Here is a 13,127-nt window from a genome sequence, read left to right on the forward strand (position 1 = left end):
ACATTTTTGTTCACTGTCACTCGTCACATCTTACTGGTCACTTTATTAAACACGCTTGTCTTGTAGGTGTACAGTGAGTGATCAAAGCTCATGTTTATCCAAATAAACTATGTGCTCATCTATGATCTATAAACTATGATCATCTAGACTCCATCATGTCAGTTTAAACTACTACTCTACTTTAAAATTCTCTTGTCGTAAGCAACCCCCGGCAACACTCTCTTTACGGTAGTGTGACATCAGAGCTGACGTCCATCCAAACCACTCAGAGCAGTGGCAGCTCTCAGATTTCATTTTCTGAGTAGGATGAATTGCTCATTGCATCATTGCATGCTTAAACCTGTCCTACAGTCCTGTGCTTGAGGGGAAGGATGAATTTGCGTTATGGAGGAAAATGAGTTAACATTACTGGAAAAGCATTTCATTTCATGTGGAGGATGTCTGTTATGCAATCTCTCACTTTCACTGGAAGCAGGAGGGCTATAAAAGAGCCCTAGGATCAGCTTCTTATCTGAGAACTCCTGAAGCACTTGACACAAGAGGTCTCCTGAATTTCTCTTTTTAATTTATTTTATTTTAATTAAAAAATAATGAAACCCTCAGCTCTAGCTATCTCTTTTTTAACTTGTGCTCTCTTGGTAATTACGGAAGGTAAGTACATTTTGTTGAATATTTACTTTTCTTTACAGAGCTGGATAAATTACTGGTTTCTTAAGAAGCCATAAAATATGTAACAAAATATCATGCATTTAAGTTTATTTCATTAACGTGACAACTTGTACATAGTTACTAAATGCATCTTTCTTATCAGTGCAATAGAAAAATGTTTTTAAGGTTAAGGTTATTCACATCTTTATCAGAGAAGTTGTGCACTTTACTGATAAAATTTGTCTTCTTCAGCAGGACTTCCACCCATACAGCACCGATGTCGGTGTACAGAAACAGTGGATAAAGAAATCGCTGATAATAGAATTGTGACGCTGGAGATTTTTCAACCTGGTCCTCACTGCAAAGATACAGAAGTAATGTAAGTATAAATGAAATTATTATAAAAACTTTTTTTCCCAAATTCATTTTAACACTTTGCAATAATAGCTGCAGAATATATATATATTTATATATATATATATATATATATATATATATATATATATATATATGTATATATATATATATATATAGATAGATATATATATATAGAGAGAGAGAGAGAGAGAGAGAGAGAGAGAGAGAGAGAGAGAGAGAGAGAGAATAACAACATGTCTTGTACTTGCAGCGCTACAATAAAATTCCGTAAAGTATTTACATTGTGCCTCAACCCCAAAGACGCATGGGTTCAGAAGGCCCTCAAAAAGTAAGTTTCACATTACAGATTTTCCTCTCATATTACTCTCACCTATACACATGAATGTTTCACTAGTACTCATTAGTAATTTTAATAACACACAACATTGTATTTGATGCAAATTGATAGGACTGAATTTAATCTGGTTTGCGTCTCATAAATCTAGCCTAACTTCCTTAAACTGTGAGTTATCAACTAACATTAACATTACCATCTTTCTCTTCCTCCCTGCAGAAGGAACCTGGCACCATAAAATGCTACTGCATTGAAGATGGCTGAACAAGAAAAGAAAGAAGAGCTGAAGATGCAAAAACGTCTTAACATCCTCCGTGTTTCTTTACTCATCATATGAGTAATTATCTAAGTGCTCACAGAGTATTTTTATACAATCGTCTGTATCTAATAAAACCAACAGATTTCTATTTTTAATTGCAACAATTTAGGAACATTTCATGAATATTACTAATAAAGTGTTTTCAAAAAATCATTCTATACTGTCTGTTATTCACAGCTTCATATTCATGCTTTAGTTGCTTTGCCAGTGAGTCAGATAAATATAACTGGATCAGACACAAATATAAACAATGAGCATCTCTGTAAGACATGCAACCCCTCCTGTAGAAGTTCCTTTAAAGTGATCTGACATTGTCAAATAAATTAAATTAAAATCTACAGATATATCTTAATTTTTAATCTATAATTTTGTCACATTTTGCTCCCGCTTTTAATCTGGTTGTCTTAGATCCTATTATGTATGAACAAATATTTCATATGGAATCAGAAGTTTGCATCTAGTTGGCTTATGACTTTGGCTTATATATATAAGAGTTAGGTGTTTCAAGTTGGGGGTTAGGGTTAGGTGTTTCAAGTGGCAGAATTATTATATTAGTGACCTGTAGCAAGAATCTGAAAGGTGAATTTTATAATGCAGGTGAGATTATTATTGTTGTTGTTGTTGTTCTTGTTATTGTTAATAATAATAATAATAATAATAATAATAATGAGTGGATTAATGTGAACATAAAACACTTTCTCCCATTTCATTTCTTCTCTTGTTTATACAGTACAGGTGAGTAAATGCCTTAAACTACAAATATAGCCCCAAATTCGTGAGCTAACATCATATTAAATACATCCCTGATGTTAAATTGTATATCTGATTGGCAATATAGTCTTTAAAACTGAATGGAAATGTTTTTCATGTCTTTCCTTAGGTTCAAGATGGTGCCCGCTATATTTTTAGGTTATAAAATGCATTTGTAAGACTTGCAAGTATATACACTATTCGATTCAAATGGTTCTGTTTATTTTATGATGGAAAGTGTAAGTGTTATACTGCGTAGATAGTTTTTTTTTTTTTTAATGAGTTATTGGAATTAATAAGCAGGCTATGGTTAAAGAACTTAGCCAATGGTTTGTTCCTTTCTAGTTAACAATTGTATTTTGTATTTAGGTTCATTAATACTATTATTTTGCTAATATGCTTGTTGTTTATTGTATACATGTTTATTACAATAACTTGTACAATACAATAACTTGTTTAAAAAAAAACATGCCTTGGCCATTTGATTTGCTGTACACTCTCTAAAAAATGCTGGGCTAAAAATAACCCACTTTGAGTCAATTTAGAAACCTAGCTCTTGGGTGCAAGATCGACTAACCCAGCAAGGCTGGGTTAGGATGTTGATCCAGCATGCTGATTTAATGCAACTTAAGATAAAATAAGTTAAAAGATAATACTTTAGTCAACACAATGGAAAATTGGAGTAAAAATAACTACATTGCTGGGCTATAGAAACAAATATTGATTCAACATTAAAATCAGATTTCTGGTTCATTTATGACTCCACAGTTGGGGTAAATTTTATTTAATATATTTTTTTTTAATATTAACTCAAATCCATGGACATTTTGAAATCCTGAGTGGTGAACATGGAATTATATGAATAATCATTTTAAAAGAACCAACTAAATTAGAAAATAAGTTCAATGTGAACAAAAACTTACATTTCATGCAGTTGAAACTTATTTCTTCTACTTCAAACTTTTTCTGATTGCTGCTCTCAACAAGCGCAGTCGAAAATACTAGAAAATTAATCTTGATGCATTGCTCCTGTTCCAGAGACAGTCCTGTGCCCCTGTGACAACAATCTTGGCCCCTGCTGTGGCCCCCCTAAATAAGGAGCAAGTCAACTCTGAACTAAATTATTATAACCTGACCACTTTTGTACGGATCCCCAAAGCAGCACACTAAAGTAAAAACACATTTTACTAGTTGGACCATGTTGCATTACAAAGTGTATACATATATTTGTGTTATGTTAGCAAGCTAACACAGAAAACCCATCGTGGTGGTGGTATGACAACTGTTTACTGCTCTATAGTTCTCTCCAAAATGAAGAGGAAAAGTGATATACTTTTTCCCAAAAAAAAAAAAGAAAGACAATCATTCAGTAAATCAGGGCGAGCCAGATCATTCAGGTGGGGGGAGAGCCCAGGTGAGTGGACAGAATGAGCAGGAAGAACTGGAAGAATGGTCAGTTGGAGAGCTTTGTTAGTACAGTGAGGACACAGTAAAGCTGGCAGACACAGATGGAGATATTGGAAGTGTGACTGTGGGTCAGGTAGACAGAGGAACCATTTTTTGTCCAGCAGCACATCACCATCAGGTTTGTGATGTTGGACAGCTCTATTAGTCAGTTTACATGGCGTGTGTATAAAAATGTAAGTTTTTGATTGATAGTATTTATACAGCCTTTTTCTACTCTGCTTTAGACAAGAGACTGACTAAGCTTAACAGATGGTTTTCCAGCAAAAACTGTTGCATGATGAATTGCAGCTGTGCTTGTCGTGTTTGTCAAAGAAGAGGCTCTGTTTTCATTTGCTGGAATGAATGACTTCAACAGTGAAAAAAATGTAATACACCAGTTCAGGAGAATTTTACAAAGGAAAGTACAGGTTGGTGTGCCAAGAGCTGAGTTCCATAGTGCTGACATATTTCATTGAGCCTTATAAAGAAGTTTTTTTTTTCTAAGCTCTTCAAACCATGCAAAGTAGCTGTTTCAATCTCAGTTAGTACTGCTTCTTGTGAGTTTTTCTGAACTAAAGCTCAGGTCTACCATGGCAGATGAAAGACTGAGAAATTTGTGTGTACTAACTATTGAGTAGAGGGGTGCAAAGTTGTTGAACCTGGATGAATTTGTTGAACTGTTTGCAAGTAAGCATAAAACTGTGGAAAACAGTTGAATTAACAGAAATTCAATATAAAAGTGAAAAACATGCAAAGGCCAATTTGGTGATCTGTTTGTATAGAACATGAGAAAATGTAGAATACATAATATAGTGAAAATGTAACTGAAAACCAAAAATGCATAAAATGTTGAAATAAAATGTTGAATGATATAGCTAATAACTACCACAAGGAGGCTCTGAATTCACAACAATGACTTAAGATGTTCCACTGTCATTTTCAATTAGATTTACCCAGCAGTCTATACTGGATTTTGAATATAACAGTGGTGGATAACACAGGACAGGATAAGTCTGTGTTTTAAACTAAGTATAATTTTCATTATTAGGCATGAGTGAAACAAATTATTGTAATAATTAATAATTTAACTATGTTATGCATTTTTCATTGGTTGTGCATTGGCGCGTTTTTCATTGGCTATGCATTTTTCATTGGCTGTCTTTCTGTCTCTAAGCTCTGAAATTGATGAAATCACCATCCCAGTGCCCAGATGTCAGCTTCATCTGATATTTGGAGACAACAGCAATGTGACAACTGATATCATTGTAAACACCACAGACTTTGTGTTAACTTCAAGTTGAGATCACCTATATACAGTGGGGGAAATAAGTATTGAACATGTCAACATTTTTTCAGTAAACATATTTCCAATGAGACTATTCATATGAAATTTTCACCAGACATCAGCATTAACACAAGAAATCCGGAAATATAAAATTCACAACATTAAAGTCCATAAATAAAGCTATGTGTAATAAAGTGGAATGACGCAGGGAAAAAGTATGGAACACACTAACTGAAATTTATTTAATGCTTACTGGAGAAGCCTTTGTTTGTAATGACAGCTTCAATACACTTCCTGTATGAAGAAATTAATCGGCCGCAGTATTCAGGTATGATTTTGGCCCATTCTTCTAAACATATTGTCTTTAAATCTTGTTCAATTGGACTGAAGTCAGGTGATTGACTAGGCCATTCTAACACCTTGATTTTTTTTTCTCTGAAACCAATTGAGAGTTTCCTTTGCTGTATGCTTTGAAATCATTGTCCTGCTGGAAGGTCCACCCATGTCTCATCTTCATCATCCTGGTGGATGGCAGCAGATTCTTTTCAACAATCTTCTGGTAAAAGGCTCCATTCATTGTTCCTTTAATTATATGAAGTCTGCCAGTACTTTACAATGAAAAACAGCCCCACACCATGATGTTTCCTCCAAACTTCACTGCTGGTATAGTGTTTTAAGGGTGATGTGCAGTGCCATTTCTTCTCCAAACATGGTGTGTAGTATGACAGCCAAAAAGTTTCATTTTGCTCTCGTCTGATCAGACTACACTCTCCCAGTATTTCATAGGCTTGTCCAAATGAGTTGTAGAAAACTTTAAATGAGCTTTGACAGGAATTTTCTTTAGTAATGGAGTCTTGCAGGGTGAGCGTGAGCAGAGGAGTGCATTGCCTATTGTTTTCTCTGTGATGATGGCACCTGTGAGCTCTTTGATTTTACCCATCATGAGATGTTTATTATGTGCCACCTTGGTAATGAAAAGCCTTTTTATAGACCATCAATTTACTAACCCAGCTGATACCAATTTGCACAGATAGGAGGTATAATTACAGTGCATCCGGAAAGTATTCACAGCACTTCACTTTTTCCACATTTTGTTATGTTACAGCTTCATTCCAAAAATGGATTAAATTAATTATTTTCCTGAAAAATTCTACAAACAATACCCCATAATGACAACGTGAAAGAAGTTTGTTTGAAATCTTTGCAAATTTATTAAAAATAAAAAAAATTAAAAAAAGCACATGTACATAAGTATTCACAGCCTTTGCCATGACACTCAAAATTGAGCTCAGGTGCATCCTATTTCCACTGATCATCCTTGAGATGTTTCTACAACTTGACTGGAATCCACCTGTGGTAAATTCATTTGATTGGACATGATTTGAAAGGCATACACCTGTCTATATAAGGTCCCACAGTTAACAATGCATATAAGAGCACAAACCAAGCCATTAAGTCCAAGGAATTGTCTGTAGACCTCCTAGACAGGATTGTATCGAGGCACAGATCTGGGGAAGGGTACAGAAATATTTCTGCAGCATTGAAGGTCCCAATGAGCACAGTGGCCTCCATCATCCATAAATGGAAGAAGTTTGGAACCAGCAGGACTCTTCCTAGAGCTGGCCGCCCCGCCAAACTGAACGATTGGGGGAGAAGGGCCTTAGTCAGGGACATGACCAAAAACCTGATGGTCACTCTGACAGAGCTCCAGCGTGTCTCTGTGGAGAGTGGAGAACCTTCCAGAAGAACAAGCATCTCTGCAGCACTCCACCAATCAGGCCTGTATGGTAGAGTGGCCAGACGGAAGCCACTCCTCAGTAAAAGGCACATGACAGCCCACCTGGAGTTTGCCAAAAGGCACCTGAAGGACTCTCAGTCCAAGACCAAGACAAAGATTGAACTCTTTGGCCTGAATGGCAAACGTCATGTCTGCAGGAAACCAGGCACCAGTCATCACCTGGCCAATACCTTCCCTACAGTGAAGCATGGTGGTGGCAGCATCATGCTGTGGGGATGTTTTCAGTGGCAGGACCTGGGAGACTAGTCAGGATCAAGGGAAAGATGAATGAAGCAATGTACAGAGACATCCTTGATGAAAATCTGCTCCAGAGCACTCTGGACCTCAGACTGGGGCGAATCTTCATCTTCCAACAGGACAACGACTCTAAGCACAAAGCCAACATAACAAAGGAGTTGGCTACAGGACAACTCTGTGAATGTCCTTGAGTGACCCAGCCAGAGTCCAGACTTGAACCCGATTGAACATCTCTGGAGAGATCTGAAAATGGCTGTGCACCGACGCTCCCCATCCAACCTGATGGAGCTTGAGAGGTCCTGCAAAGAAGAATGGGAGAAATTGCCCAAAAACAGGTGTGCCAAGCGTGTAGCATCATACTCAAAAAGACTTGAGGCTGTAATTGATGCCAAAGGTGCTTCAACAAAGTATTGAGTAAAGGCTGTGAATACTTATGTACATGTGGTTTTTTTTTTTGTTGTTGTTGTTTTTTATTTTTAATAAATCTGCAAAGAATTAAAACAAACTTCTTTAACATTGTCATTATGGGTATTGTTTGTAGGATTTTGAGGGAAATAATTCATTTAATCCATTTTGGAATAAGGCTGTAACATAACAAAATGTGGAAAAAGTGAAGCACTGTGAATACTTTCTGGATGCACTGTACTTACAGATTGCAGCTGGTTCCTTGCCTTACTTTGCCTAGGAGAACTGCTTAGCGTGTTCAATACTTTTTTCCTGTCATTCCACTTTATTCCACATAACTTTGTTAGTAACTTTAATGTTGTGAATTCTTTATATTTTCGGATTTCTGCAGTTAATACTGATGTCTGTTGAAAAGTTCATGTGAATAGCCTCGTTGGAAATATATTTACTGAAAAAAATCTTGATGCGTTCAATACTTATTACCCCCACTGTGTAATTTAAAGCTTCCTATGGCTGGACCACACTACAAGAATTATACAATCATAACGAACAATGAAATTTGAAAGAAAAACTTGCAGATTGTGTCCATGAATCAGAGTAGACAATGTTTATTTAAAAATAGACATTGTTAGAAAGAAGCTTTACAGAACTCCTGATGCATATTTATGTTTAGATGCCTAATGAGCAAGCCATAGGCGATAGTGGCAAAGAGAAAAGGGATGACATGAGGAAGAAACCTTGAGAGGAAGCAGACCCAAAATGAACCCCATTCTCTTCTGGGTGAGACTAAATAGTTGGATTATAAATTACTCCTCTACAACTGTATACTATTAAGGCAAACCAGTACTAAATTTGTTGAAAGGATGTTCAGTATGAGAATACTGCAAAAATATCAGGGAATGAGCACTGATCAGTCTTTATGATTACAGCAGTAATTCATTGGTGCAAAAAGTCTACAGTAAGTAGACATTTTCCAGGTGAGATTATCTACTGAAGAAAGGATGAGACATGTTTTTGAGAAGTACATTTTTAGGTAATTCCCTTGGTTTTGTTGACAGTAAGGGAGACATTGTTGTCAGTGCATGACTTTGCAATGAGATTCACCTCCTCTCTATATGTTTACCACTATAGCTGTGCTGTCAACAAACTTGATAAGGGTGACTCATGCCTGGTGGCAAATTGCGGTGTTGATCAGTCTAGATATACAGCCATGTGGACAGCCTGTGTAGGGTGAGTGTGGAGAATTCTCAAAATGCTGAACATGCTGAATGCTGAACATGCTTTAATGCTGAGCTTAAAAAAATAATAATAAAAAAAAGCTTGGAGAAGATGATGGGTTTTTTAAAAAAAAAATAAAAATACTGAGCTAAAGTGGATAAATAGCATTCTTACAGATGTGTCCTTTTACTTCAAATGAGTACGTGCTGTGTGATTTGAATATAGAAAATTGGGAAGGCTGTGTTTAATATATTACTAAATTAAAAACGTTAAGACAGCCTGCAAAATATGCTGTGGGTTCTCTGCGTGCCACAAAAATTGCTATAATCCACCATGGCATGGACTCTACAAGACCTCTGAAAGAGCCCTGTGGTATCTGGCACCAGATCATTAGCAGCAGATATTTTTAAGTCATGTAAGTTTGGACCACAGTAGCCCTTCTGTCTGATCAGACCAGATGGGATAGCCTTCATTTACCTCATGTATCATTGATCTTTGGGCCCAACACCCTGTCACCAGTTAATGTTTGTCCTTCCTTGGCCCATTATTGGTAGGTACTTACAACTTCTGGCCAGGAGCACACCACAAGCCTCACTGTTATCCAGTTGTCTGGCTGCATTACTGTCAAAGTCACATGGTTCCTTGTCAAAGTATCATAGGTCTTTATGCATGCCCATGTCTCCCACATCCAGCACACTGACTACAAGAACTAACTGTTTGCTTACTGTTTAATATATATCCCAAACCATGACATGAACCACTGTTATGTAGTTTGCTTATAGAGCAAACCGCTCAGCTTAAGTGTGTCTGCCAAATGCCATAATTGTAAATGAGTCTACACTATGTCCTCAATCATTTGGACACTCCAGGCTCCTATGGCGGAATCATATTTGTGGACTTTAGCTCTGCCTTTAATGCAGTTATGAATCCACAGGAAACTGCTACAACTGAGTGTAGCAGGTTCTGCCAGTGGATTGTAGACTTCCTAATAGATAGAAGGCAGTTTGTGTGTGCTGGGACCCTTCCAGTCAGAACCATCAGCATTGAGGCTCCACAAGGCTGTATGCTCTCACCTCTCCTGTAGTCCTTGTACACCAATGAATGCACATCCTGCGACCCTTCCATCAAGCTGATGAAATCTGCAGATGACACAGCCATAATAAACCTCATGAGCACCATCGATGATTCTGCCTGTTGGATAGAAATGGCCAGTTTTGTTTCATGGTGTACTAAGAACAAACTGGAGCTCAATACACAAAATTCAGTAGAGATGGTGATTTTTGTAAGAACCCACCACCCCCTGGATATCAACAACTAGTCAGTAAAGTGGAGTCTTTCAAGTTCCTAGAAACCAGCATCTTCAAAGACCTCAAAGTGGAAATAAACCCAACAATCACAATCAGGATTTGCTGATAAGCAAATGTTTGTTTACACAAAAGCTGCAGAACTCATCTCTCATCTCCCAGATCTCTATTAGTTTTACAAATCCACCATAAAGAGCATCTTATCAATATCATCATCAATAAGTGTGTCATTCTTCTCAGCACCCTTCTGTGTAAAGACCAGACTGCAGCAAATTGTGTGTATTGAAGAAAGACTGATTGGTCAACAGCAGCTGTTGATTCAGGAGCTGCATAACATCAAGGCCACTTCTGCACTCCAGCTCTGCTGAGTACAAAAGAGTGGAAAGTGACTTCAAGAGAAAAAACAGTCCTCAAGGTATGCTGCATGGACTGAATGTAAATGATGGAACTAATGTACTAGTAAAAATAGAACATTATAGCGAGAGAGTGTTTGTGTGTTGATACGTTACAAAATGTACACCAGAAGTAATTAGTCAGTAAAAACAAGTCATATATGTCTTATGTTTTCAAAGACTGTGCATATTCAAAACATGTATGTGTGCCGGGCCTCCAAAGTTTATAACAAAGAGCTACAGGATAAGAACGGGACAGATGGACCAGGAGAGTCCGATACCACAAGACCACAGCCAGTTCATGCGCTTCTACTGTATACAGCACAGTAAACATTTACCAATCATTTATTTGGTTTCAAACATTTTAAAGTTAAATTAATGGACTAAAATAATATTTTCTGAGGGTAACTTAATTGAGCTATTAATTTGTTCTTTCCCCTCATGACTTGCAGAACATTGTATGATCTTGGAATATACTTTGCTGTGGATGCCAGGTACTCAGTCAATCCCAGATACTCTGTACCAGCTCTGCAGCTCATTTTTGTGACAACTACCCAACTGGGTAATTACACTCAGGGAAAAAATTTGATGATGTTTCTGACTTCTTGCTCATCACAGGATCCTACTGTCAGTTTTGATGGTATAGTAGACAACATGCAGAAACCCATCATGTTTGTCATTTTTTGACTGTCAGTCCTACTACCTCGTCAAATTCAAATGAGGGCACAGCTGCTCCTGGCTAGGTTCAATATAAACCTATATTTTGATGGTGAGTAATAATAATAATAATTATTATTATTATTATTATTATTATTATTATTAGTTTTTAGCATTATGATTTTAGCATTGTGAGTACTTTACATATAAACTAATAATTATTATTATTTATATTTGCCATTTTGAGGTAAAAATGTTTTGTGCTTTACATATTAAATGTTAGGCAGTTGACAACAAACTATTTATAATAAGGCATAAATAAATGTACAATCACTAATGAATAGATTATAAATCAGTTATTTAATGTACTTAAAAGTACATTTAACAAATGACCCAGTCACTAAAAATATGCCAGTTTGAACAAGTATGTTTTAACCTGGACATAAATGTCTCTGTTGAGCTACAGAGCATTTTTTTTTTTCCACCAGTTGGGCTGAGTGTGATCCTTAGGATTAACAGTAGGCCTGCCTCACCTTTCTGTAGTGCTTAACATGGACTATACTGCTTCAGGAAATCAAAAAGATATCCCAATGCTAAACAATTTAGACCTTTAAATGTCATAATCAGGATTCTGTAGTTAAGCTAAGGCTGAATCTTTACACACACAAACTTAAACCTGAAATGAAACATTATTAGATTAGGTGCATTTGTCACTATGTGTCTCTATCCCCATAATATGTCCATCAACTCTAGATTGTTTAAATGGACATGATAAACCCCCATTGTTCTGATTTTCGCCAGCAACAAGAGAACAATGTAGGAGTTAACATTAAACCTCTGGGGGCAACTTTTAAATAAGTACTTTTCTTAATCGGTGGAAGCTGTTATGAATTACATATTAAGTATGTGTGCTTAGGTCACACATAATTCAGCCAACAAATTGATATTTTTATTCACTGGTAAAATCTTCAAAGCCTATATGGAAATTCTTAATTGTCTGTATTGTCATATTCTCATAAGCACACTTTTAGTTGGGTAGTGTAAATACAGAACAAAAAGTTTCACTTTAGGATAAGAAAAAATCTTTGCCTTTTTACTTTATTTTTTTCTATCCAAAAAAAACCATAAGATTTTATTCCTGAACTTGAATAATTATGATGGACAACACTGTCATTTAGTCACAAATATTGCACTGGAAAGAGACTGAGAGAAATCAGTGCTCTTATTTTATACTGTACATAATTATTGAGTCAATGTTGAAAAACTGCCTTTTTGGCTTATGTCCCACTGAAATGATTAGAGGCATTGAAATATGATTCAAACCATTATGTTTATTCTAGTAACCAGACCTTTTCCTCCCATGCTACATTTTAAATGTATTCCAGGATGAACAATGACGAATGTGCTTGGTATGGGACATCCGGGGTTTGATAATGTGATAACTTAGCAAGAAGCCAGACTTTCTCATACTCATTATATGGCACATTATCAAATTGTGTCACGATACTTTGGAAATGGTAGAGCATATTTTACTTTTTGGTTACAAGCAGACAGACTGACTCAGATTAAAGTATGTCTGTGAAAGCGCAACCCATAACAACATGTATATTGTAGTCAGGACTAATCGGTCTAGTGTTGACAAACCCTGATTTTGTCTGTCTGTCTGTCTGCATGCACACCTACATACAGTGGATATAAAATGTCTACACAGCCCTGTTAAAATTGCAGGTGTTTGTCATGTTAAAATTGAAACCAAGATAGATCATGTCAAAAAAACTTTTTATCTTTAATATGATACAGAAACCAACAAAATAAAAACAAATAGAAACATTTTACGGAACAAAATAAAAGAAAAAAAATACCAGATTAATTGTAATAATATGGTTTTAAGTGGCATAAGTGTGCACAGACTTTTATAATGAGGCATGTGACTGTGCTCAGAATCACATTTAAACT

The 13,127-nt window shown here is 36.3% G+C and overlaps 1 long non-coding RNA gene across 2 annotated transcripts; it reads left to right on the forward strand.

Annotated features, from left to right (window-relative positions):
* The first annotated feature begins 213 nt into the window (after positions 1 to 213).
* LOC128610308 (uncharacterized) lies at positions 214 to 1,786 on the forward strand. Of its 2 annotated transcripts, none has more exons than XR_008386333.1 (4): positions 214 to 651; positions 901 to 1,027; positions 1,277 to 1,354; positions 1,580 to 1,786. It is a non-coding gene; the product is annotated as an uncharacterized LOC128610308 (long non-coding RNA). The 2 variants fall into 2 exon arrangements; XR_008386332.1 differs by having other exon boundaries at positions 904 to 1,027.
* Positions 1,787 to 13,127: the final 11,341 nt, after the last annotated feature.

The sequence above is a fragment of the Ictalurus furcatus genome, chromosome 7 (genome assembly GCF_023375685.1).
Source record: "Ictalurus furcatus strain D&B chromosome 7, Billie_1.0, whole genome shotgun sequence".
In the NCBI taxonomy this organism is placed as follows: domain Eukaryota; kingdom Metazoa; phylum Chordata; class Actinopteri; order Siluriformes; family Ictaluridae; genus Ictalurus; species Ictalurus furcatus.